General features: G+C 43.6%; 1 pseudogene; it reads right to left on the bottom strand.

Moving 5' to 3' along the window:
* Positions 1–18,597, bottom strand: part of LOC102402843 — a 122,766-nt pseudogene extending 104,169 nt beyond the window's left edge.
* Between the last annotated feature and the right edge of the window lie 4,271 nt (positions 18,598–22,868).

Raw genomic sequence — 22,868 nt, 5'->3', positions numbered from 1 at the left:
GTTAAGTTGATGTGTGTATGTGCAGGGAGGGAGTGGTAGGAGTTCCAAGTTGAAAGCATATGAAGGCACCAGTGAATGACAGAGCCAGTCATGTTTGTTGTTCAGTCACTCGGTCATGTCCAGCTCTTTGCAACCCCATGGACTACAGCACGCCAGCCTCCCCTGTGATGTTCAGGACTCAGCAAATTTTCTCAGGAGCATGATGTGTGTGGTAGAGACAGAAGTTGGGCAAATGGTTGAGAAATTAACAGCACAAGAGCAAAGGGTGATGCTTGATTGTAAATGGTCTAGTATACGACACTAAGAGCTTGGACTTAATCCTTAAGCAAAGAAAGACCATAAAAATGTTTTCAGTGGAAGAATTGTTTCATAGTTGGATTTCAGCAACATCAGTGTGGCATAGATTGGAGGGCAAGATATCAGGTAGCAAAGCAGACACTGGTAGTTCCTAATCACCATCATTCCCTTCTTCCTTCCTATCAGAACCTCCCTCTGTGTGATTTATGCCCCTCTGTGTGATTAGCCATCCCCAGTCCCAGCCTGGGAAACTCAACATTCAAAAAACTAAGATCATGGCATCTGGTCCCATAATTTCATAGCATATAGATGGGGAAACAATGGAAACAGTGAAAGATTTTATTTTCTTGGGCTCCAAAATCACTGCTAATGGTGACTGCAACCATGAAATTAAAAGACGCTTGCTCCTTGGAAGGAAAGCTATGACTAACCTAGACAGCATATGAAAAAGTAGAGACATTACTTTGCCGACAAAGGTCCATCTAGTCAAAGCTGTGGTTTTCACAATAGTCATGTGTGGATGTGAGAGTTGGACTATAAAGAAGGCAGAGCACCAAAGAATTGATGCTTTTGAACCATGGTGTTAGAGAAGACTCTTGAGAGTCCCCTGAACTGCAAGATCACACCAGTCAATCCTAAAGGAAATTAACTGTGAATATTCATTGGAAGGACTGATGCTGAAGGTGAAGCTCCAATACTTTGGCCACCTGATGCAAAGAGCTGACTCATTGGAAAAGAAACTGATGCTGGGCAAGATTGAAGGCAAAAGAAGAGGGTGGCAAAGGATGAGATGGTTGGATGGCATCACTGACTCAAAGGACATGAGTCTGAGCAAGCTCTGGGAGATAGTGAAGGAGAGGGAAGAATGGTGTGCCACAGTCCATGGGGTCACAAAGAAATCGGACACAACTGAGCAACTGAAGAACAAGTCCCAAACAAAGGAGCCTGACTGGATCAGGGCAATCATAAGTGGTTCTTTTTCTCTTGCTAGTGATGGCTTTTATACATGTTGTGTGTAATACAATATTGCTAATAAGACCAGAGGGGAAGTCTGTTGGGAGCTACTGGAAAATTTTATGCCTTTTAAGACAGACACACAAGAAAGATGTTACTTCCTTCTTGGAAATGATTAAATTTAAATGTGATGTTCAGAGGAATTGGATTAAAACACCTCAGAATCTCACTACCTCCAGCATTTCAGCCAATTTGAATAGGATTTCCTCCTACTTGAGGCCAAAGTTATCTTAACTGGTACAAGTAGGGAAACTAATTGGAAAATATTTGCAATACTCTAGAAAAGACACAGTACGAATGAGAACTAAGAATCAGCTGTGGGACAAAGGGGAAGAGAAGAGCCACAAAAATGCTGGGTTCATAGACACGAAAGAATTTGGAAACTGCAAAGTATAAGAAAAGGTCGAGACTGACTCTGGATTCCTGGCTGAGGTGATGTTTCTAACACCTTCAGTTTTTGCAGCTAGAATGGAATGCTTGCTTGCCTTGCTGACCAGCCACAGTGGCTGTAGAAACTGCTTATGCTGGTCTTTGAAAAGTGGAGCTGTTCCACTGCTGCTCACAGAGCCTGCAGCAGAGGCTTCTCCTGTCCCTTACATTGTGCATGGGTACAAGTGAACAGTGCCCACTTCACTGAGGCCACATGCGCTTTCTCCCCTGCCTCCTACTGCTGCTGAGGCACTACAGCTCCCATCTGGCACGCAGGCAGCTGCACCTCGGAGAGTAAGGGAGGTAACCCTGGGGGCACGCTCCACCAGTGGGAGATGGCAGCCAATGGAGAAACCATTCTCCTCCCCCACCTATGAACTATCTGAAGACAAAGTGGTTTCATATGATCTCTCTGAAGATGTCTTGTGACACCGAGCGTTCAGTTTTTCATCAAGCGTTGGCCAGCTCAGTAACACCCCCTTGCAACACACCTGCCCTCCCTCTTTCCCTGCCTTGCCCCTGCTCTGGGGAGACTGCCCTCCCTAAGATAGTCCTAGCACATAAGCCTTTCCTGCATGATCTGTGATTTGGAGATCTGAGGCTAAGAAAACAGTGGTCCTTAAACAAAATTCAATGTCTGTTGACATTTTTCTTTAATTCTGTCTTTCCTGGATTTTTGTACTTCTCAATTCTAAACCTAAGCTACTACTCTGGAGTTGAGGGACTGTGTCAGCACCTCAGATTTAGGAAATTAAGCAAAAAGAAGACACAGGCACAAGCTCTAGGTTCACCGATGCCCAAGTCCTAGTTCAGTGCTGGAGAATACCAGGTTCTGGTATAGTACTTTGCTTTGTCAAATTTAACTGCTTTTACTGACTTGATTCTCTTTATCTATTTACATTCTCATCTTGCAAAGTAGATATTAACACAAAGACATCTACATTAGAAGTTCCTGCTGTACTGAGCCTTTAACAAAGTCAGTAACAAATAACAAAGTCAGTAGTCGCTCCAAATTAGCCTTTCATGCCACTGTCTTACACGGAATGTGAAAGGTTCAGAAATTCAACCCTAGGATGCTCTTAAAATGCACTGTCTTTTGTGGGAAGAGACTCCACCAGGCAGAAGGTAATAGTAAGCTAACCAATAAAACCATATCAGTGAAAACAAGTTCTTTTTTGCCCTGGCTCCCTCCCATGCACGGCTGAGGCACTGAGAATTTCCCCTTAGGCAATCTGTGCCTTCTTTAATGGTTTTGCAAAAGTGGCATCTGGTATGATCGTTATTAGCGCCACTTAGCAGATATTTCTGGTTCTCCTTATAGGCACGTGGCTAGACTGCATCCCTTGCCCTTTGGAAATCAGGAATAACCATGAGCCTGGTGGACTACAGCCTGTGGGTTGCAAAGAGTCAGACATGACTGAGCACACACATGACTCGCTGTGGCCCATGTAATGTGCCAGGACTTAAGATGGGTCACTTCTGGGAGGAAGACTGAAGAATGAGGAGTGTGCTTTGCCACACACCCCTTCTCTCGGCAACAGGAATGTCACATATGGAGGCGGCTTCCTCAGCCTGGGTCTCAGGGTGAGAATGAGACAAAACACAGCCCTCAGCTGACCCGCAGTGGATTAAACAAGCAATATATGATGCTCTACTGGTTTAAACCACAGAGGTCTGAGGACTGGCTGTTACAGCAGTATAACCTAGTTCACCCCAACAAGCCCAGCTAAACCATCCCCCTGCAGTGCTGATGATTTCTGAGTCAGATTCCCCAGTGTGTTCACAGAACTCTGATGCTGTGCTGAGACTCTGGTACAGCGGTTCACTAAATTCTTACAGTCATATATGTTAAGTGTTCTTAACTCATTTTAAAATTGACTTCCAAAAGATTAAGGTCAAATGTCAGCATCTTGAAAGGTACAGAGACTGGCTTGGAGCACAGTTATCTTGACTAAAAAACCCATCTACTACATTAAAGCCCCTAGCTCCCTCCTTTCCAAATGCCCTGAAAAACAGTCTGTGATTGTTGTTTATTCAGGCTTCTTGGCTCGCCTTGAAAGCTGCCCTTTGCTTTCATACCAAATGAAAGCACTTTCCTGTGCTGGTTCTGGCATCTCTCTCCAGTGCCCTCACAGGAGCAGAGTCTATCCAAGCTCAGGAGAATCCTGGCACAGACACACCATCTGCTTCACTCACTTGCATTCAGGAAATCTATGCAGGGGCCCCCTCAGGACTTCAGGGGCCAAAGAGATCATTAAAACCAAGATCCATTTCTACCTCTACCTCCTCACCTGAACTACAGAGAATCGATGTCAGGGATGAGTTTTTGTGGCAGACGATCTAACATGAACCTTGGCCTCTGCATCAGGCTGAAGTAGTGTCCTCCAAAATTCATGTCTACCCAGGATCTGTGAATGTGACTGTATTTGGAAATATGGTTTTTACAGATATATCAAATTAAGAGTATCATAACTGGACTAGGGAGAGCCCTAAAGGCCTGGCGCCATTACAAGAAGGATGAGATTTACACAGAAACATAAGACACACAGGGAGAATGCCACGTGACAAAGATGAGACTGGAGTGATGCATTTTTAAGAAACACTGAGGACCGCCAGCAACCCCAAGAAGCAGGGAAAGGGGAGGGAGGATCTTTCCCTAGAGCATTCAGAGGGAGCATGGGCTTGCTGGCACCCTGATTTTGGACTTCTGACCTCTGGAACTGGAAGAGAATAAATTTCTACTGTTCTAAGCTACCTAGTTTGCAGTAATTTGTTATGACAGCCCCAGGAAAGTAAAACAGCCTCCAAAGTCTAAGTCAAAGGGAAATATAATACAGACACAAAACAGACACACAGGATATACACAAAAAACATACACAAAACAGATACATATACATGTGTACATGTATCACAGAGACTGCTTTTCACAATCACATCCTATCCTCATACACATTCCAAAAATCACATAAATAAAATATCAGTCTGATTACCAACCCAGAACATATAAAGAATGATTTTACATTGCTCCTAAAATCACTGTGCAGTCCTAGCAGACCCAGAGTTCACATACAGCTCTTCCACTTAGGAGCCATGTACCTTAAAGCAAGTCAGTTAAATTTATGTATCTCTGGTCCCTTTATCTACATCATGAGGCTAATAACGTATCTTGAATTTGTCAGGTGGTGTGGTTGGCGCTTATCATTCTTTGGTGCCTCTCTGAACTCTCATCAGCACCCTCTTTCTTTGCTTGGGGAATGGCCCACTTTGGAGGCACACACCTCCAACCTGGGAAGCTGCAGGGGTCTCATGCTCTTTCCCAGCATCCCTGCGGCATGACTGAGGCTCTACAGATAAGATGCACTTTGCACACAGAATCCACGCTGCTGGATCAAGGCCATCTCCAGGTTCCAGCAGCGCAACAGAGAAAGGTTCTAAGGCCATCACTCAAGGGTAGTATTGGGTGAGGCAATGTATGCTGGGGTGTATCTGGCTACACTGATGTCTCCCAGAGATCAATTCTATAGCATGATTTTGGAAATTATTTTTGGTCTTGTAGCCTCCATGCCTAGTTATCTGATGATCTGCATACTTTTAGGAAATTCCTTTTTCTTTTTTTGCTCTTTATTTTCTTAAGTTAGCAGAGTTGGTTTCTAATGCTGGCAGCTAAGAACCCTGACTAACATACAAGGATTATAACAAGAGAAGATATGCAAAGCACCTAGCAGGAGTCACTTCCTTTCTTCCCACTTTCCTACATAGCTCTAAATGAGGATTCTGCTGTCAATGGTTAACAATACTCAGGAGTGAGAAGTGCAGGATTTGAAGAATGGATAAGGAAAATGTGGTATACACACACAATGGAATATTATATTGTCTTTAAAAAGGAGATCTTGCCATGTGTGACATGGGGCTTACCAGGTGGCTCGGTGGTAAAGAATCCGCCCGCCTATGCAGGAGACATGGGTTCGATCCCTGGGTTGGGAAGAACCCCTGGAGAAGGGAACGGTAACACCCTCCAGTATCCTTGCTTGGAAAATCCTATGGACATAAGAGCCTGGGGGACTACAGTCCATGAGGTTGCAGAGAGTAGGACATGACTGAGCATGCATGCATGCATCGTGCATCCCATGTGCAACAACATGGATGAACCTGGAGGACATTATATTAAGTGGAATAAGTCAGACACAGAGGGATGAATACTGCATGATTTTGCATATATGAAGCATAGTATAGAAGCAGAGTAGAATGGTGGTTGTTGCCAGTGGCTGGAGAGAGAGGAAAACAGGAAAGTATTAGTCAAAAGGTACAAAGTTTCAGTTATGGAGGATGAATCATTCTTACTTCCTAGACATCTATTTCACAGCTCAGTGCCTATAGTTACCAATACCATAGCTGCATGTGTACATGCTCAGTCATGTCCAACTCTTTGCAACCCCTTGGACGGTAGCCCACCAGGCTTCTCTGTCCCTGGGATTCTCCAGGCAAGAATACTAGAATGGGTTGCCATACCCTCCTCCAGAGGATCTTTCCAAATCATAGATCGAACTCGAGTTTCCTGCGTCTCCTGCATTGGCAGGCAGATTCTTTACCGTTGAGCCACATGGGAAGCCCCTCATGGGTGTATGCATATCTCCAAACTCATCAAGTTGTATACATTAAATATGTACAGCTTTCTGCCTGTGCTTCATACCTCATTAGACAGTTTAACTTTTTTTTCAGGAAGTGAGACCTGTTTTAACAGGTATCAACATGACTATCTGGCAGGCATGTGCTGAGGCCTTTACTCCCTCTGTGATGAAGACTGGCCCTCATTCATGCACCAGGCTGAACAAATAAAGCAGCAGCAGTGTTTTAAAGTCAGAGAATTTCAGAGCAGGATCAGGTACAGATATTCGACCAGACTGATGATAAGTTCACACCAAAGAAAACTCACACCGGACAAGCCAGAAGCTGAGGCTCTGCGAATCTGCACATCATCTGACAATCCGAACAGGTGGCTTTGCATGTTTGTTGTAGTTATTTACGTTTTCTTTTAAGCCTTTAAATCCCTGAATCCCTTCCATCTAAGTCCACCTCACTTGTGGATGCACGAAGCACCTGGGGATTCTCTCCTTTACTGAAAATGATGATTTTTTTTTAAATAATAAGCTCCCAGCTCCTGCTTACTCTCACAAGTTTCCAGCAACTGGTGCCCTGACAAATGAAGTGTCAAAACATTTCCAAATTAAAACCCTACGGCTCATATAGCCCCACACCTTCAGCAGGATGGACTTTCCCTGCTTGTTCCGAACGCATACTCAGACACTAAGAATAGCCAGATGGCAATTAACAGAAACTCTGAGGAGGGCAGTGGAGTGGGTTCCAGCAGGGTCAGTTTCTTGGACAGATTCCAAATGGAGTTCTCAGCCAGCAGTGCTCCTGCCAAGGAAGGATTTTCATTAAAACAGCATGGAAGAGGCAGAATGAAAAATCAAGATTCGAAAGATTTAAAATTATTGCTGAGGTGGAAACTTCAGTACCATCCCTGAGACCATTGATAACAATAATACTTGCTACTAAGGACTGAAATGATATTTGAGGCCATGTACTGAGCACTTCCTATGCAGTGTATCATCCTGATCTCACAAGGACTCTAGGAAGTAACTGTTGCTCTCACAGACAAGGAAATGGAAGCCCAGAGATGGTAGATAACCTGTAAAGATCTCAAGGCAAACAGGATAAAGGTCTATGGCAGGTGCACAGTAAGTGGCCAAGTTGGAGTTTGAACTCAGAGCTCTGGCCCCAAAACCCACGAATTTAACCATGGGACAATGCTGCCTCATACATGCATGGGGATGTTTTAAGTAACCACAATCATTCCATCCTAAGCCCAGAGAAACAAGTCTCTCTTTGGATTTCAGCCAACATTCCCATGAGCAACCTCCCTTCCACAGGTTATGTGCACTAACTGGGTTCAACTTCTGGCCTTCTCATTTATTAGTTGTATAAATTCAGGTAAATTATCAACATTCCCAAGTCTTAGCTCTCTCATCTCTAAAATGGCAAAAGTACTAGTCTTTAATTAAGCTGTAATGATTAAAAAAAAAAAACTGCTGCAACTGAATTTTTGTGCCCTCCAAAATCCACAGGTTGATACCCCAACCCCCAAGGTGAAGGAATTTGAATACATGGCCTTTGGGTGGTGATTAGGTCACAAGAGCAGAGTCCTCATGGTGGGATTAGTGTCCTTATAAGAGGAAACAGAGGATGGCTTGCTTCCTCTCCCTCTTATGTGAGGACACAGCAAGAAGGTTGCTGTCCACAAACCAGGAAAGAACCCTCAGTCACCAGCTCTACAGCAACAATGATCTTGGACTATAAGAAATCAATGCTGTGTTAAGACACGCTTAAGACATGCTGTCTAGAGTATTTTGTTACAGCATCCTGAACTAGGAAATAGTGTATGAAAAGCTAGCTCTTGGTGTGGTGCTTGCATATACTAAGTTCTTCAATAAATAGTAGGCACTGGGATGGAAAAGACCCTGATGGTGGGAAAGACTGAAGGCAGAAGGAGGATGAGATGGTTGGATGGCATCACTGAGTCACTGGACATGAGTTTGAGCAAAGCCTGGGAGACAGTGAAGGATAGGGAAGCCTAGTATGCTGCAGTCCATGGAGTTGCAGAGTCAGACACGACTTAATGACTGAAAAACAACAAAAAAATTTATCATTCTAAACCCAAGCCCTTTTAGGTAATCAGTTTCAATGAGCAAGAAAACAAGAACTTAGTAAAAAGGTAGCATCCTCCATGGACTCAAGGGGTTATTCTAGGATGGTTTTCAGTATGATGAAGCAAACAAAAAAGGACTTTAAAACATTCTGGGGTTTGTGGTGGATCTGGTAGGTCTGGAGTTAGGGTGACCAACCATCCTGGTTTGTCTGGGACTGAGGGGATTCCTGGGACATTACAACTGGGATAACTTGTTCTTTCAGTTGTCAGAGGGGAGGAGATACTTTCAGGAGTGGACAGGGCTGGAAACAAGAGAGCTCACCTCCCCTTCCTCTTTTTACCTCTTAACAGAAGTGACCTATCTGCCTGGTGATGCTGGAAACCAGTCTGAGCTCGCAGAGCACTGTACTTGGAAGAGGCCAGCCTGTGCAGGGCACTGTACTTGGAAGGGCCAGCCTGTCTACCCTCTGCCCAAGCATGTGTTCTTGAGTCTCCCATGTGGAAGCTTGCTGGGTGGGCTCAGGACCTGTCTGGGTAGACCAGACATTCAGAACACAAGTGAGTGGAAAAGTTTAATTTGGGAGAAAATGGGTGGGAACCTTGGACACATGTCCAAGCCCCATACTGCAAATAGCATTGCCAACAATAAAGCTGATACTGTGATTTCTACCTGACATCTGTGTCTATTTCTAAACTGGTTCAGAATTCAGAGGGGGAAAGGGATATAATTAATTATCAAACATGTCATTAGTTATCACCTTCATAAACCCCAACAGATGGATGCCTATTTTATTTCACTGTCAGAAAAACCCATTCCAGGCTGGCAAGAAGAAAGTATTTCATAAAATCCAATAAGGTTAGAGGAGGGAGTGACTTTAGAGAAGATCTGGTCAATATTTTTATTTTCATAGATGAAAAGAAATACAAATGAAATAGTAAAGTGACAAAATCCCTGTGAGATTCTGTGAAAAACTCATCAAATGAAGATTAGTAGTAGTTTGGAGAGTGGTCTTTAAAGTTTACAATAAGAATTAAAAACAGATTATAGATAATACAGAAAATAGGCTACAGATTAAAGAAAACAGATTAGAGATTAAATTTCAGAAGGAGAGAAATTTCCCAAAAGTTTTACTTTCAAGAAACCTCTTCAAACCATCGAGAAGCAACCAACAGTTGAGAGCTGAATTATACCAACTGTCAAGATAATGCTAAGACTTAGGTCAGTTAGACTGCTTATCCACAATTCTGAATACCAGGTAGGGTGTCAGAAGAAACAAGCTTTGTCCTTCTGTCCTCATCATGCCTACCTATCATAAATGATCCTGCTCAGTAGGAATGTTTACTTCCTCACTGTTAACCAGGAATGCCCACTGGCAGAGGAAGGGTCCTGGTACCTCAACACATGAGACCCTTTGATTAGATATGGCCATTTCTGGTCATACCTTCTTCTCTTGCCTACCAGAGTACCTATGTTTGACTTTTTGAAAATGTCTAGTTTTGGGTAAGTCAGAGAAAGCCCACCTCACTCTGACTGTCTCACTAAATGCAGCTATAAAACCTGGACAGAATGCATGGAGCAGCTACCTGAAGCCTCTGAAAAGTCAACAGAGTTGGGGAGACTGGGGAAGATGATCAGAGTTTCAAATACTACTGAGCCATGTATCTTCTTACCCTCAACTGGGGCCTGAACTCAACACACCAGCTGAGGAGGCCAGGGTGCAGGCAAGAGAGCTCTAGCTGGGAGAAGGGAACCCCTAATGCCCAAAGAGAGTGTGAAAATTCTAGTTTTTCCCTTGCTCTTTTTTTTTTCTTTTCCTCTCCCTACCTTTCCTTTTCCCTTTTCGCCCTTCTTCTATGTTCCAGCCCAGAAATCTTAAGGAGTCATATCATCACATCAGCCCACACTATAAGAGAAGGGACACTTCCTCTGCCTTCAGTGGTGCCACAGATCCGAAAGGCAGGGACCAAGCCCCATTGCTTCCTTTCCTCTCTTTGTTCTCTCTCTGCTTGGTGATACCTAGGCAAGGACATGGACAGGCGTGGCAGAGGGAGCCTTTTGGCCAGAGACTAAAAAGCGGTCCCAGGGAACCAGAAAGTACCAGGGAGACATGGAGAGGAAGGAACTGGGCAAAGAAACCCCAACATTCACCCTCAAACTGTACATGCACGGATCTGATCTTAATTAGCACATCAAAACTCTGAGAACTCTACCGAGGTGCCAGACTGACCACTGGGTGACATGCACATGGGATAGAGCCAGATGGCACCGTGAAGACTTTGAAAGGTGAAATGACGTGGAAACCAGAGCTCCCAGCAGATCAACTAGTGGTGTGAGCCTAACCAGGCTGAATGAATCCTCAACCGGAAATATCAACACTCTCTATAGGCTTTAAACAAGACCCAGGGTCTCCTAATATAATAACCAAGATGTATGTAAAACAACCCAAAATTCCCTGCCACAGGAAGACTGAGGGAAGTACCAATTTCCTGGGAACAGATAATTAACTGCAGTGAACACAGCAGTGACACAGATGTTAGAATTATCTGGCAAATCTTTCAAGTCACTATTATAACAAAAGCTCCAAGCATCAATCGTAAACACTACTGATTCAAGGGAAAAATAAATGGTCTCAGTCAAGAAATACATGCCATAAAGAAGAGCCGAATGGAAATTTTAGAACTGAAAAAGTCAATAACCAAAATTAAAAGTTTTCTGATGGGTTCAATAGCAGAATGGACATGAGAGCAGAAAACAAACCAACTTCAAGCTGGGCACCTCTGTGTCACTATTTTTCTATGTGTCTTTTCTCTGCTTTAATTAACTATTTCACCACCATAAACTACATCAGGATTTAGTAGTTTACACTAGAACCAATATATTATTTCTCCCAGCTCTGTGGGAAGGCTGGGCAGTTTCTCTAAGGGTCTTGCCTGGATTCACTCCTGTTCCTGCATTCAGCTGGAGAGGTGGTTGGACAGGAAGGTCCAGCCTGGCCTCACTCATCAGCCTGGCAGTTGGTACTGGCTACTGACTGGACTGCCTCACTTCTCCACCTGACCTCCCAATCTCAAGTGAGCTAGACGGGGCTTATTGTCATTATTGTGGTCTCAGTGTGCCAAGAGGGTGAATGAAGCCAGAAGTCTCATGAAGACGGAGGCTCTGAAATGCACACAACGTCATCTTTGTCATATTCTACTGATCGAAATACATCCCAAGGATTGCACAGAGATGAAGGACAAAAACCGAAACTATCTGTTCATGAAAGGAGCAGCTATACAACTTTGCAAACATGTGTGAACACAGGGATGAGCTCCTGATTTCACTATTCTACCACATTCCTTCTACAGAATTAATGCTGCAAATCTCAAAGGCCACTGATCCACAGTGACTATGGCAGGAGATGAGATTCTGAGGCTCAGAGAAATCTAATGCTTTGCCTAAGATCACAAAGCTAGTAAGTGGGAAAATATGAAACTAGATTCCAGGACTGCTGATTCACTGACCCCTGATCTTGTTTTCTGAGATGAGCTATATAGTATTTGGAACACTTTGGCTGTTTAACAGGTAGGAAAATAATGGACAACACTTGTACCGTGTGTTAGCAATCATTCATCATTCAGATCCATTTTGTGAAGGAAATAAATGCAGGCACTTATGGAGTCTATGAAAAAAAAAGTGAAGTAAAGTGATACAATAAGAGCTATTCATTATGTAGCAATAAAGCTCCTAACCTGTTCTGTGCATCAAAACACAGTGCATTCAGCCTCTCCAGTTCCAGGCACTCAAAGCTTAACTCCCTTTTGAGGTAAAATTCATATAACATACAATTAGCTATTAACCATTTTAAAGTGTCCAATTCAGTGGGTTTTGGTACGTTCACTATGATATGCAGCCATTACATCTAGCAAGACACCTTCAGCCCCTCACAAAAGGCACTGTACCCACTAGGCAGTCACGCCCCAAGTCCCTTTCCCCCGGCCCCTGGGAATCACTAGCATGCCTTCTCTCCATGGATTTCTATTCTGGATATTTCCTATATATGGAATCATATGAGCTTTGTAACTGGCTTCTTTCACTGAGCATGTTTTCGTAGTTCATCCGCATTGCAGCGTGTATCAGCATTACATTCCTTTTTATGAACAATATAAATATAAGCTGCTGCTGCTAAGTCGCTTCAGTCGTGTCCGACTCTGTGTGACCCCATAGACGGCAGCCCACCAGGCTCCCCCATCCCTGGGATTCTCCAGGCAAGAACACTGGAGTGGGTTGCCATTTCCTTCTCCAATGCATGAAAGTGAAAAGTGAAAGTGAAGTCATTTAGCCTTGTCCGACTCTTGGTGACCCCATGGGCTGCAGCCCACCAGGCTCCTCCAACCATGGGATTTTCCAGGCAAGAGTACTGGAGTGGGTTGCCATTGCCTTCTCTATAAATATAAGCAATATTCACAATATTCCACTATATGGATATACCATGTTTTGGTCATCTATTCATCAGTTGATGGGCATTTGGAATTCTCCCACTTTCTGACTAATGTGAACAGTGCTGTTATGATCATTCATGTACAAATGGTTATTTCCATATCTGCTTTTCATTCCTTCCATTAGGTATATAGTTAAAGCTGAATTTTGAGTCCAGTTTTTGATAAGGCTTCTTAAAATGGTTTGACATGAGTAACCTGATGCCAGTATTATCTTGTTTCTAAGGTCAGTGTGGTTCTGCAGGATGGCTCTGTGGTAAGCGGCTGTCATCACAAAATCGTGCATAACGTTCTGCTGCTGGGAAAGGCGCCATAAAACTGTAAGGGAAAGAGAAGGAGAGGGAGAGTAAACGTGCCACAAGGCAGGACCTTCACAAACACATACAGCCGCCACGGTCAAGGCATGCTTGAGGGGAGCCGAGGCTCAGAGGCTCTAACTCTCAGGGGAACGGAGGCTCTGAGACACGGGTGACCTGTCCACACCAGCCCTATGTATAAGGCCCAAAATTCTAAGGAGACGCCAGACTTCACTCTTGCTCCATACTATGGATTCAGGCCTAGTTCTTGACCAACTAGTGTTGGGGGGTCCTTCCCAAAGCAGAGGCTGAAAGCACAGTGCAGTTCAGTCACTCAGGCATGTCTGACCCATTGCGACCCCATGGACTGCAGCGTGCCAGGCCTCCCTGTCCATCACCAACTCCCAGAGTTTATTCAAACTCATGTCCATTGAGTCGCTGATACCATCAAACCATCTCATCCTCTGTCATCCCCTTCTCCTCCTGCCTTCAGTCTTTCCCAGCATCAGAGTCTTTTTAAATGAGTCAGTTCTTTGCATCAGGTGACCATAGGATTGGAGTTTCAGCTTTAGCACCAGTCCTTCCAATGAACATTCAGGACTGATTTCCTTTAGGATGGACTGGTTGGATCTCCTTTCAGTCCAAGGGACTCACAACAGTCTTCTCCAACACCACAGTTCAAAAGCATCAATTCTTTGTCACTCAGCTTTCTTTATAGTCCAACACTCACATCCATACATGACTACTGGAAAAACCATAGCCTTGACTAGATGGACCTTTGTTGGAAAAGTAATGTCTCTGCTTTTTAATATGCTGTCTAGGTTGGTCATAACTTTTCTTCCAAGGAGCAGCTGTCTTTTAATTTCATGGTTGCAGTCACCATCTACAGTGATTTTCGAGCCCCCCAAAATAAAGTCTGTTACTGTTTCCCCATCAATCTTCCATGAAGTGATGGGACCAGATGCCATGATCTTAGTTTTCTGAATGTTGAGGTTTAAGCCAACTCTTTCACTCTCCTCTTTCACTTTCATCAAGAGGCTCTTTAGTTTTTCTTTGCTTTCTGCCATAAGGGTGGTATCATCTGCATATCTGAAGTTATTGAAATTTCTCCTGGAAATTTTGATTCCAGCTTATGCTTCAACCAGCCAGCATTTCTCAGGATGTACTCTGTATATAAGTTAAATAAGTAGGGTGACAATATACAGCCTTGACGTACTCCTTTCCTGATTTGGAACCAGTCTGTTGTTCCATGTCCAGTTCTAACTGTTGCTTCTTGACTTGCATACAGATTTCTCAGGAGGCAGGTCAGGTGGTCTGGTATTCCCATCTCTTGAAGAATTCTCCACAGTTTGTTGTGATCCACACAGTCAAAGGCTTTGGCATAGTCAATAAAGAAGAAGTAGATGTTTTTCTGGAACTCTCTTGCTTTTCCGATGATCCAGCAGATGTTGGAAATTTAATCTATTGTTCCTCTGCCTTTTCTAAATCCAACTTGAACACCTGGATGTTCATGGTTCACATATTGTTGAAGCCTGGCTTGGACAATTTTCAGCATTACTTTATTAGCATGTGAGATGAGTGAAATTGTGCGGTGGTTTGAACATTCTTTGGCATTGCCTTTCTTTGGGATTGGAAAGAAAACTGACCTTTTCCAGTCCTGTGGCCACTGCTGAGTTTCCCAAATTTGCTGGCATGTTGAGTGCAGCACTTTCATAGCATCATATTTTAGAATTTGAAATAGCTCAACCTGAATTCTATCACCTCCACTAGCTTTGTTTGTAGTGATGCTTCCTAAGGCCCATTTGACTTTGTATTCCAGGATGTCTGGCTCTAAGTGACTGATCACACCATCATGATTATCTGGATCATAAAGATCTTTTCTGTATAGCTCTTCTGTGTATTCTTGCCACTTCTTAGTATCTTCTGTTTCTGTTTGGTCCATACCATTTCTGTCCTTTATTGAGCCCATCTTTGCATGAAATGTTCCCTTGGTATCTCTAATTTTCCTGGAGAGATCTCTAGTCTTTCCCATTCTATTTTCCTCTATTTCTCTGCACTGATCACTGAGGAAGGTTTTCTTATCTCTCCTTGCTATTCTTTGGAACTCTGCATTCAAATGAGCACATCTTCTTTTACTCCTTTGCCTTTTGCTTCTCTTCTTTTCCCAGCTATTTGTTAGACCTCCTCAGACAGCCATTTTGTTTTTTTGCATTTCTTTTTCTTGGGGATGGTCTTAATCCCTGTCTCCTGTACAATGTCACGAACCTCCATCCATAGTTCTTCAGGCACTCTGTCTATCAGATCTAATCCCTTGAATCTATTTGTCACTTCCACTGTATAATCATAAGAGATTTGATTAAGTTATACCTGAATGGTCTAGTGGTTTTCCCTACTTTCTTCAATTTAAGTCTGAATTTGGCAATAAGGAGTTCATGGTCTGAGCCACAGTCAGCTCCTGGTCTTGTTTTTGCTGACTGTATAGAGCTTCTCCATCTTTGGCTGCAAAGAATATAATCAATCTGATTTTGGTGTTGACCATCTGGTGATGTCCATGTGTAAAGTCTTCTTTTGTGTTGTTGGAAGAGGGTGTTTGCTATGACAAGTACGTTCTCTTGGCAAAACTCTATTAGCCTTTTCCCTGCTTCATTCTGTACTCCAAGGCCAAATTTGCCTGTTATTCCAAGCATTTCTTGACTTCCTACTTTTGCATTCCAGTCCCCTATAATGAAAAGGTCATCTTTTTTGGGTGTTAGTTCTAGAAGGCCTTATAGGTCTTCATAGAACCGTTCAACTTCAGCATTACTGGTCAGGGCATAGACTTGGATTCCTGTGATAGTGAATGGTTTGCCTTGGAAATGAACAGAGATCATGCTGTCATTTTTGAGATTGCATCCAAATATTGCATTTAGGACTCTTCTGTTGACTCTGATGGCTAGTCCATTTCTTCTAAGGGATTCTTGCCCACAGTAGTAGATATAATGGTCATCTGAGTTAAATTCACCCATTCCAATCCATTTTTAGTTTGCTGATTCCTAAAATGCCAATGTTTTCTCTTGTCATCTCCTGTTTGACCACTTTCAGTTTGCCTTGATTCATGGACCTAACATTCCAGGTTCCTATGCAGTATTGCTCTTTACAGCATCGGACTTCACTTCCATTACCAATTACATCCACAACTGGGTGTTGTTTTTGCTTTGGCTCTGTCTCTTCATTCTTTCTGGAGTTATTTCTCCACTGATCTCCAGTAGCATATTGGGCACCTACCAACCTGGGCAGTTTATCTTTCAGTGTCCTATCTTTTTGCCTTTTCATACTGTTCATGGGGTTATTAAGGCAAGAATACTGAAGTGGCTTGCCACTCCCTTCTCCAGTGGAGCACGTATTGTCAGAAGTCTCCACCATGACCTACACACGGCCCTGCATGGCATAGCTCATAGTTTCCTTGAGTTAGACAAAGCTGTGGTCCATGTGATCAGATTGGTCATGAAAAATACAGGGGCCTTTCTGGTGGTCCAGTGGTTTAGAATTTGCCTTGCAATGCAGGGGATATGGGTTCAATCCCTGGTAGGAGAATTTAGATCCACTATGCCACAGAGCAACTAAGCCCACATGCCGCAACTGGAGCATCCGTGTGCTGCAATAATGGGTCCCACAGGAGGCAGTGAAGATCCTGCGTGCTGCAACTAAGACTCACTTCAGTGAAAAAGAATTAAAGAGATAAGTGAGAGAGAAAGGGGCCAAGGCCAAAGGGGATGGCCCTAAAGAGTCCCATCAGCCTAGAGAGAAAGCAAAGTCTTGGATAGAAATCCCAGGACGGGGGGGATGCGGCAGAGGGCACTGACGGTAGTAGCCTGAGGAAGCACGCCGGCTGGGTGGTGTGTGCATATAAGTGCATGAGCATGAGTCAGGAATAAATACTTTGACTGTAATGGTCACCATTTGGGAGAGTTTGCTATGTGCTGGGCACCATCCTAAGTGCTTCACTTATATCCTCTAATCAAATTACATCACCACAACAATCAGATGAACTATGTTCCCCAGATGACGGAATGTCCCTGCTGGTCAGAGGACCACACGTTAAAAACCACTGCACTCTATTCTCTACCCACCGCCCCACCCAGGTGTGTGCCACTTTGAAATGACACAGTTCTGCCTGGGGCCACTTCCCTGACCTCGACATACTGTGCGGCAGACACCTCTTCTGTCCGCTGGCTGAAGCTGAACACCAAGCATTCCTTTTTTTCACGCTGGTATCTTCTCAAGGTATTTGCAAATGCACTGAACTCTGCAAGAAGAGAGACGATCTATTTCTACATCTTGGAAACCACAGCATTACCCTTCAAAAAATTCCAACTGAGAAAATATTAGAAGATTAAAACAGCACGTTCACCCCAGAACACATGAGTGATAAGGAATGGAAAGGTGGGAATGGGTACTACTCTGAGCTGTGACACCCTTATTTACACTTGTCAGACATATCTGCATTCACAAATGTCAAATGCGAGAGTGGAATGGAACACGGGCAAAGTTTGCGTTCGGCGAATTCTCCTGATACCATGCTAACAGGGCTCACAGGCTTATCCTCAGTACGTGCACTGGGGAAGGCAACTGTTGATGGTAAGAAAAATAACGTATAGGTGAATACAAACTACAGATGCATATAAGTAAATATATATATATATATATATATATATATATATAATCTCAGTCTAAGGGGCTTCCTTGGTGGCTCAGATAGTTAACAATCTGCCTGCAGTGCAGGAGACCTGGGTTCAATCCCTGGGTTGGGAAGATCCCCTGGAGAAGGGAATGGTTACCCACTCCAGTATTCTTGCCTGGGAAATCCCATGGAGAGAGGAGCCTGGGGGGCTATAGTCCATGGGGTCACAAAGAGTCAGACATGACTTAGCGACTAACACTTTCACTTTCAACCTCATTCTATTATCATAGTGACAGTTTTGTTTTGTTTTGTTTTTTCACATTTAGTCCCTAAGCGTACAGAGAAAGAGTAAAATAACTGGGAATATGTGATTATATAAGGGAATGATTTTATTATTTGAGAAAAAAAATAGAAGTGAAAGTTCAAAAACTACCAGAACTGAAATTACTAATAGACAACACAGTATGCACAGTTGTCGAATTCTGTGACTTCTGCCTTAGAAATGTCTCTCCAAGTCCTGCCCAGTGGCGCTCACCACCTGTGGTCTTGGCCCTCTCCACTTCTGGTGCTGTGAGCAGATCTCTCCTTCCAGCCCACATCAGATTCCTAATGCTCACCCAGGCCGGATTCACCATGAGCTCTAGTCCCTCATGTTCTGTCTGCCCCGTGTACGTGCCCTCCACACCCGCTTTCTGCACATACAAGACCTGCATGATGCCTTTACACTCCTGCCATGCTGGAGCACTTACACATTCCCAGGTCAACCTGGGCCTGGCCTGGCTTCTTGATTTTGAAACCCCCATCTATTCTGCTTAGAGTTCCTTCTGATCTCAAACTACTATTCATCACCCAAGACTCAGTTCAACAAGCATTTCTTCACTGCTATGTTCCATAACACCCATAGGCAGAATGAACTGCTATAAACACATTGGGCCTCAACACTTGGCTACAGATCAGAATCACCTAGGAAGGTTTTATTTTTTTTTTTTTAATATACATGCTGGACCCTCATTTTATACTTGGAAATTCAATGCTCTGGTGTGGGGACAAGGCATCTCTATTTTTTTCAAAAACTTCCCCTTAGTTTTTATGTGCAGCCAGGGAGAACATGTGTTCTCATCTCAGGCTCTCAGCTTACCATTTTATTTCATATTTTACTGAATTTATCCATTTTTGAACAGTCTATCTCTCTATCTATATCAAATTCTTTTAGGGCATGGTTTAGGGAGGTGGGTCAAGACTTCTTATCTCTAGTCTTTAGAATAATAGCAGCCACCCAATAATAGGTCAAAATGTGAGTTCAATAAATTTGGGGAGATGATGAATGAATTTGGTGAAACTATTTCATGTGTCAGCAGAGGAACAGATTTTAAGAAGATGTGATATATATTATATTATATATATATATATATATATATATATATATATATATTCATTCAATGGAATATCATTCAGCCACAAGAAAGAAGGAAATCTTGCCACTTAACAGCAACATGGATGGACTTCAAGGGCATTATGCTAAGTGAAATAAAATAGAGGAAGGGACTTCCCTGGTAGCTCAGTTGGTAAAGAAACTGCCTGCAGTGCAGAAGACATGAGTTCAATCCCTTGGTCAAGAAGATCCCCTGGAGAAGGAAACGGCAACCCATTCCAGTATTCTTGCCTGGAAAATCCTATGGACAGAGGAGCCTGGTGGGCTACAGTCTATGGGTCACAAGAGTCGGACACGACTTAGTGACTAAACAACCAGATAGAAAAAAACAAATATTATATTATTTGTATGTGGAAACTTTTTTTTTAGTGTGGACCATTTTAAAAATCTTTATTGAATTTATTATAATATTGCTTCTGTTTTACGTTTTGGTTTTTTTTTGGCCACGAAGCATATGGAATCTTGGCACCCTAACCAGGAATTGAACAGGAACCCCCTGCATTGGAAGGATAAGTTATAACTATAGGACCACCAGTGAAGTCCCAGGAACCTTTTTTTAAAAAGTCAAACTTACAGAAACAGAGTAGAAAGGTAGTTACCAGGAGCTAAGGGGAAGGCAATGGCACCCCACTCCAGTACTCTTGCCTGGAAAATCCCATGGATGGAGAAGTCTGGTAGGCTGCAGTCCATGGGTTCGCTGAGAGTCGGACATGACTGAGCGACTTCACTTTCACTTTCATGCATTGGAGAAGGAAATGGCAGCCCACTCCAGTGTTATTGCCTGGAGAATCCCAGGGAGGGACGGGGGAGCCTGGTGGGCTGCCGTCTATGGGATCGCACAGAGTCGGACACGACTGAAGTGACTTAGCAGCAGTAGCAGCAGCAGCAGCAGGAGCTAAGCGGTGGGAAAACAGGGAAACATTGGTAAAGAGGTACAAACTTTCAACTACAGAATGGATGAGGCCTGAGGATCTGGAATATAGCATGGTAACTATAGTTGTTAACATGTATTATAGAATTGAAATTTGCTAACAGAGGACTTAGATGTTCTCAGCAAAAAAAGTAACAATAAAGTAAAATAAAATATAATAACAGGATTTCTCTGGTGGCACTTGTGGTAAAAGAACCTGCCTGCCAATGCAGGAGACTAAGAGATGCAGGTGTGGTCCCTGGATTGGGAAGATCCCCTGGGGGAAGGCATGGCAACTCACTCCCATTGACAGAGAATCCCAGTGAGAAATCGTCCCATGGAGGAGCCTGGTGGGCTACGTTCCATAGGATCCCAGAGTCAGAAAGGACTTAAGCACTTAGCATACATGCACAAACTACAATAACACCCTGAAAAACAAAGATGATACTGGACACTATTCACCCAGCTCTAGTCTCCTGGGCCTTCTCCAATTCCCTCTGAGCTCTCAGAGACTGCGAGCAGTGTCTATGTCCCCCATCTGTGAGTTCTTTGAGTCCTGGACATCTCAGTTGTTTGGGCTTTCAAGTAGCGTAGTAGTGTGAGTCACTCCATCATCTCCAACTCTTTGCAACCCCATGAACTGTACCCTCCAGGCTCTTTTTTCCATGGGATTCTCCAGGCAAGAATACTGGAGTGGTTTGCCATTCCCTTCTCCAGAGGATCTTCCTGACCAAGGATAGAACCTGGGTCTCCTGCATTGTAGGCAGATTCTTTCAAAGCCTATGGTAAATTCATTTGTCCAATAAATAGTCTTTTGAATATTCTCTAGAGTTGCAAGTCCCCATCCTTTGGTGGAAATTTGAACTCTCATACAGTCAGTTCTAAAGAAGGATGAGCACCGAAGTACTGATGCTTTTGAACTGTGGTGTTGGAGAAGACTCCGGAGAGTCCTTGGACTGCAAGGAGATCCAACCAGTCAATCCTAAAGGAAATCAACTCTGAATATTCATTGGAAGGACTGATGCTGAAGTTGAAGCTCCAACACTTTGACCACCTGATGCAAAGAGTTGACTTCTTAGAAAAGATCCTGATGCTGGGAAAGATTGAAGGCAGGAGGAGAAGGGGATGACAGAGGATGAGATGGTTGTTTGGCATCACTGACTTGATGGACATGAGTTTAAGCAAGCTCTAGGAGATGGTGGCAGAGAAGGCAATGGCACCCCACTCCAGTACTCTTGCCTGGAAAATCCCATGGACGGAGGGCCTGGTGGGCTGTAGTCCATGGGGTCGCTAAGAGTCAGACATGACTGAGTGACTTCACTTTCACTTTTCACTTTCATGCACTGGAGAAGGAAATGGCAACCCACTCCAGTGTTCTTGCCTGGAGAATCCCAGGGACGGTGGAGCCTCGTGGGCTACCGTCTATGGGGTCGCACAGAGTCAGACATGACTGAAGAGACTTAGCAGCAGCAGGAGATGGTGGAAGCCAGGGAAGCCTCGCATGCTACGGTCCACTGGGACGCAAAGAGTTGGACATGACTGAGCGACTGAACAAAAACATACAGTCAGAAGTCAGTCAGTCAGTTCAGTCGCTCAGTCATGCCCCCATAGCTTGCTCAAATTCACGTCCATCCAGTTGGTGATGTCATCCCACTATCTCATCCTCTGTCATCCCCTTCTCCTCTCACCTTCAATCTTTCCCAGCAGCAGGGTCTTTTCAAATGAGTCAGCTCTTCGCATCAGGTGGCCAAAGTATTTGAGCTTCAGCTTCAGCAACAGTCCTTTCAATGAATATTCAGGACTGATTTCCTTTAGGATGGACTGGTTGGATCTCCTTGCAGTCCAAGGGACTCTCAGGAGTCTTCTCCAACACCACCGTTCAAAAGCATTAATTCTTCAGTGCTCAGCTTTCTTTATAGTCCAACTCTCACATCCATACAGCTCAATTCAGTCACTCAGTTGTATCCAATTCTTTGTGACCCCATGGACTGCAGCACACCAGGCTTCCCTGTCCATCACCAATCCCTGGAACTTGCTCAAACTCATGTCCATCAAGTCAGTGATGCCATCCAACCATCCCATCCTGACTACTGGAAAAACTATAGCCTTGACTAGACAGACCTTTGTTGGCAAAGTAATGTCTCTGCTTTTTAATATGCTGTCTAGGTTGGTCATAACTTATCTTCCAAGGAGCAAAAGTCTTTTAATTTCATGGCTGCAGTCACCATTTGCAGTGATTTTCGAGCCCCCCAAAAATAAAGTTTGTCACTATTTCCTGTTTCCCCATCTATTTTCATGAAGTGATGGGACTAGATGCCATGATCTTAGTTTTCTGAATGTTGAGTTTTAAGCCAACTTTTTCATTCTCTTCCTTCACTTTCATCAAGAGGGTCTTTAGTTCTTCTTCACTTTCTGCCATAGAGTGGTGTCATCTGCATATCTGAAGTTACTGATATTACTCCCGGCCATCTTGATTCCAGCTTATGCTTCATCCAGTCTGGCATTTCAGATAATGTACTCTGTATTTAAGTTAAATAAGCAGGGTCACAATATACAGCCTTGATGTACACATTTCCCAATTTTGATCCAGTTTGCTGTTCCATGTCCAATTCTAAGCATTGCTTCTTTACCTGCATATAGAT

Source organism: Bubalus bubalis, chromosome 3, assembly GCF_019923935.1.
Source record: "Bubalus bubalis isolate 160015118507 breed Murrah chromosome 3, NDDB_SH_1, whole genome shotgun sequence".
NCBI classification, from domain to species: Eukaryota; Metazoa; Chordata; class Mammalia; order Artiodactyla; family Bovidae; genus Bubalus; species Bubalus bubalis.
The sequence above is the reverse complement of the archived record's forward strand: the minus strand, read 5'-3'. Positions and strand labels throughout refer to the sequence as shown.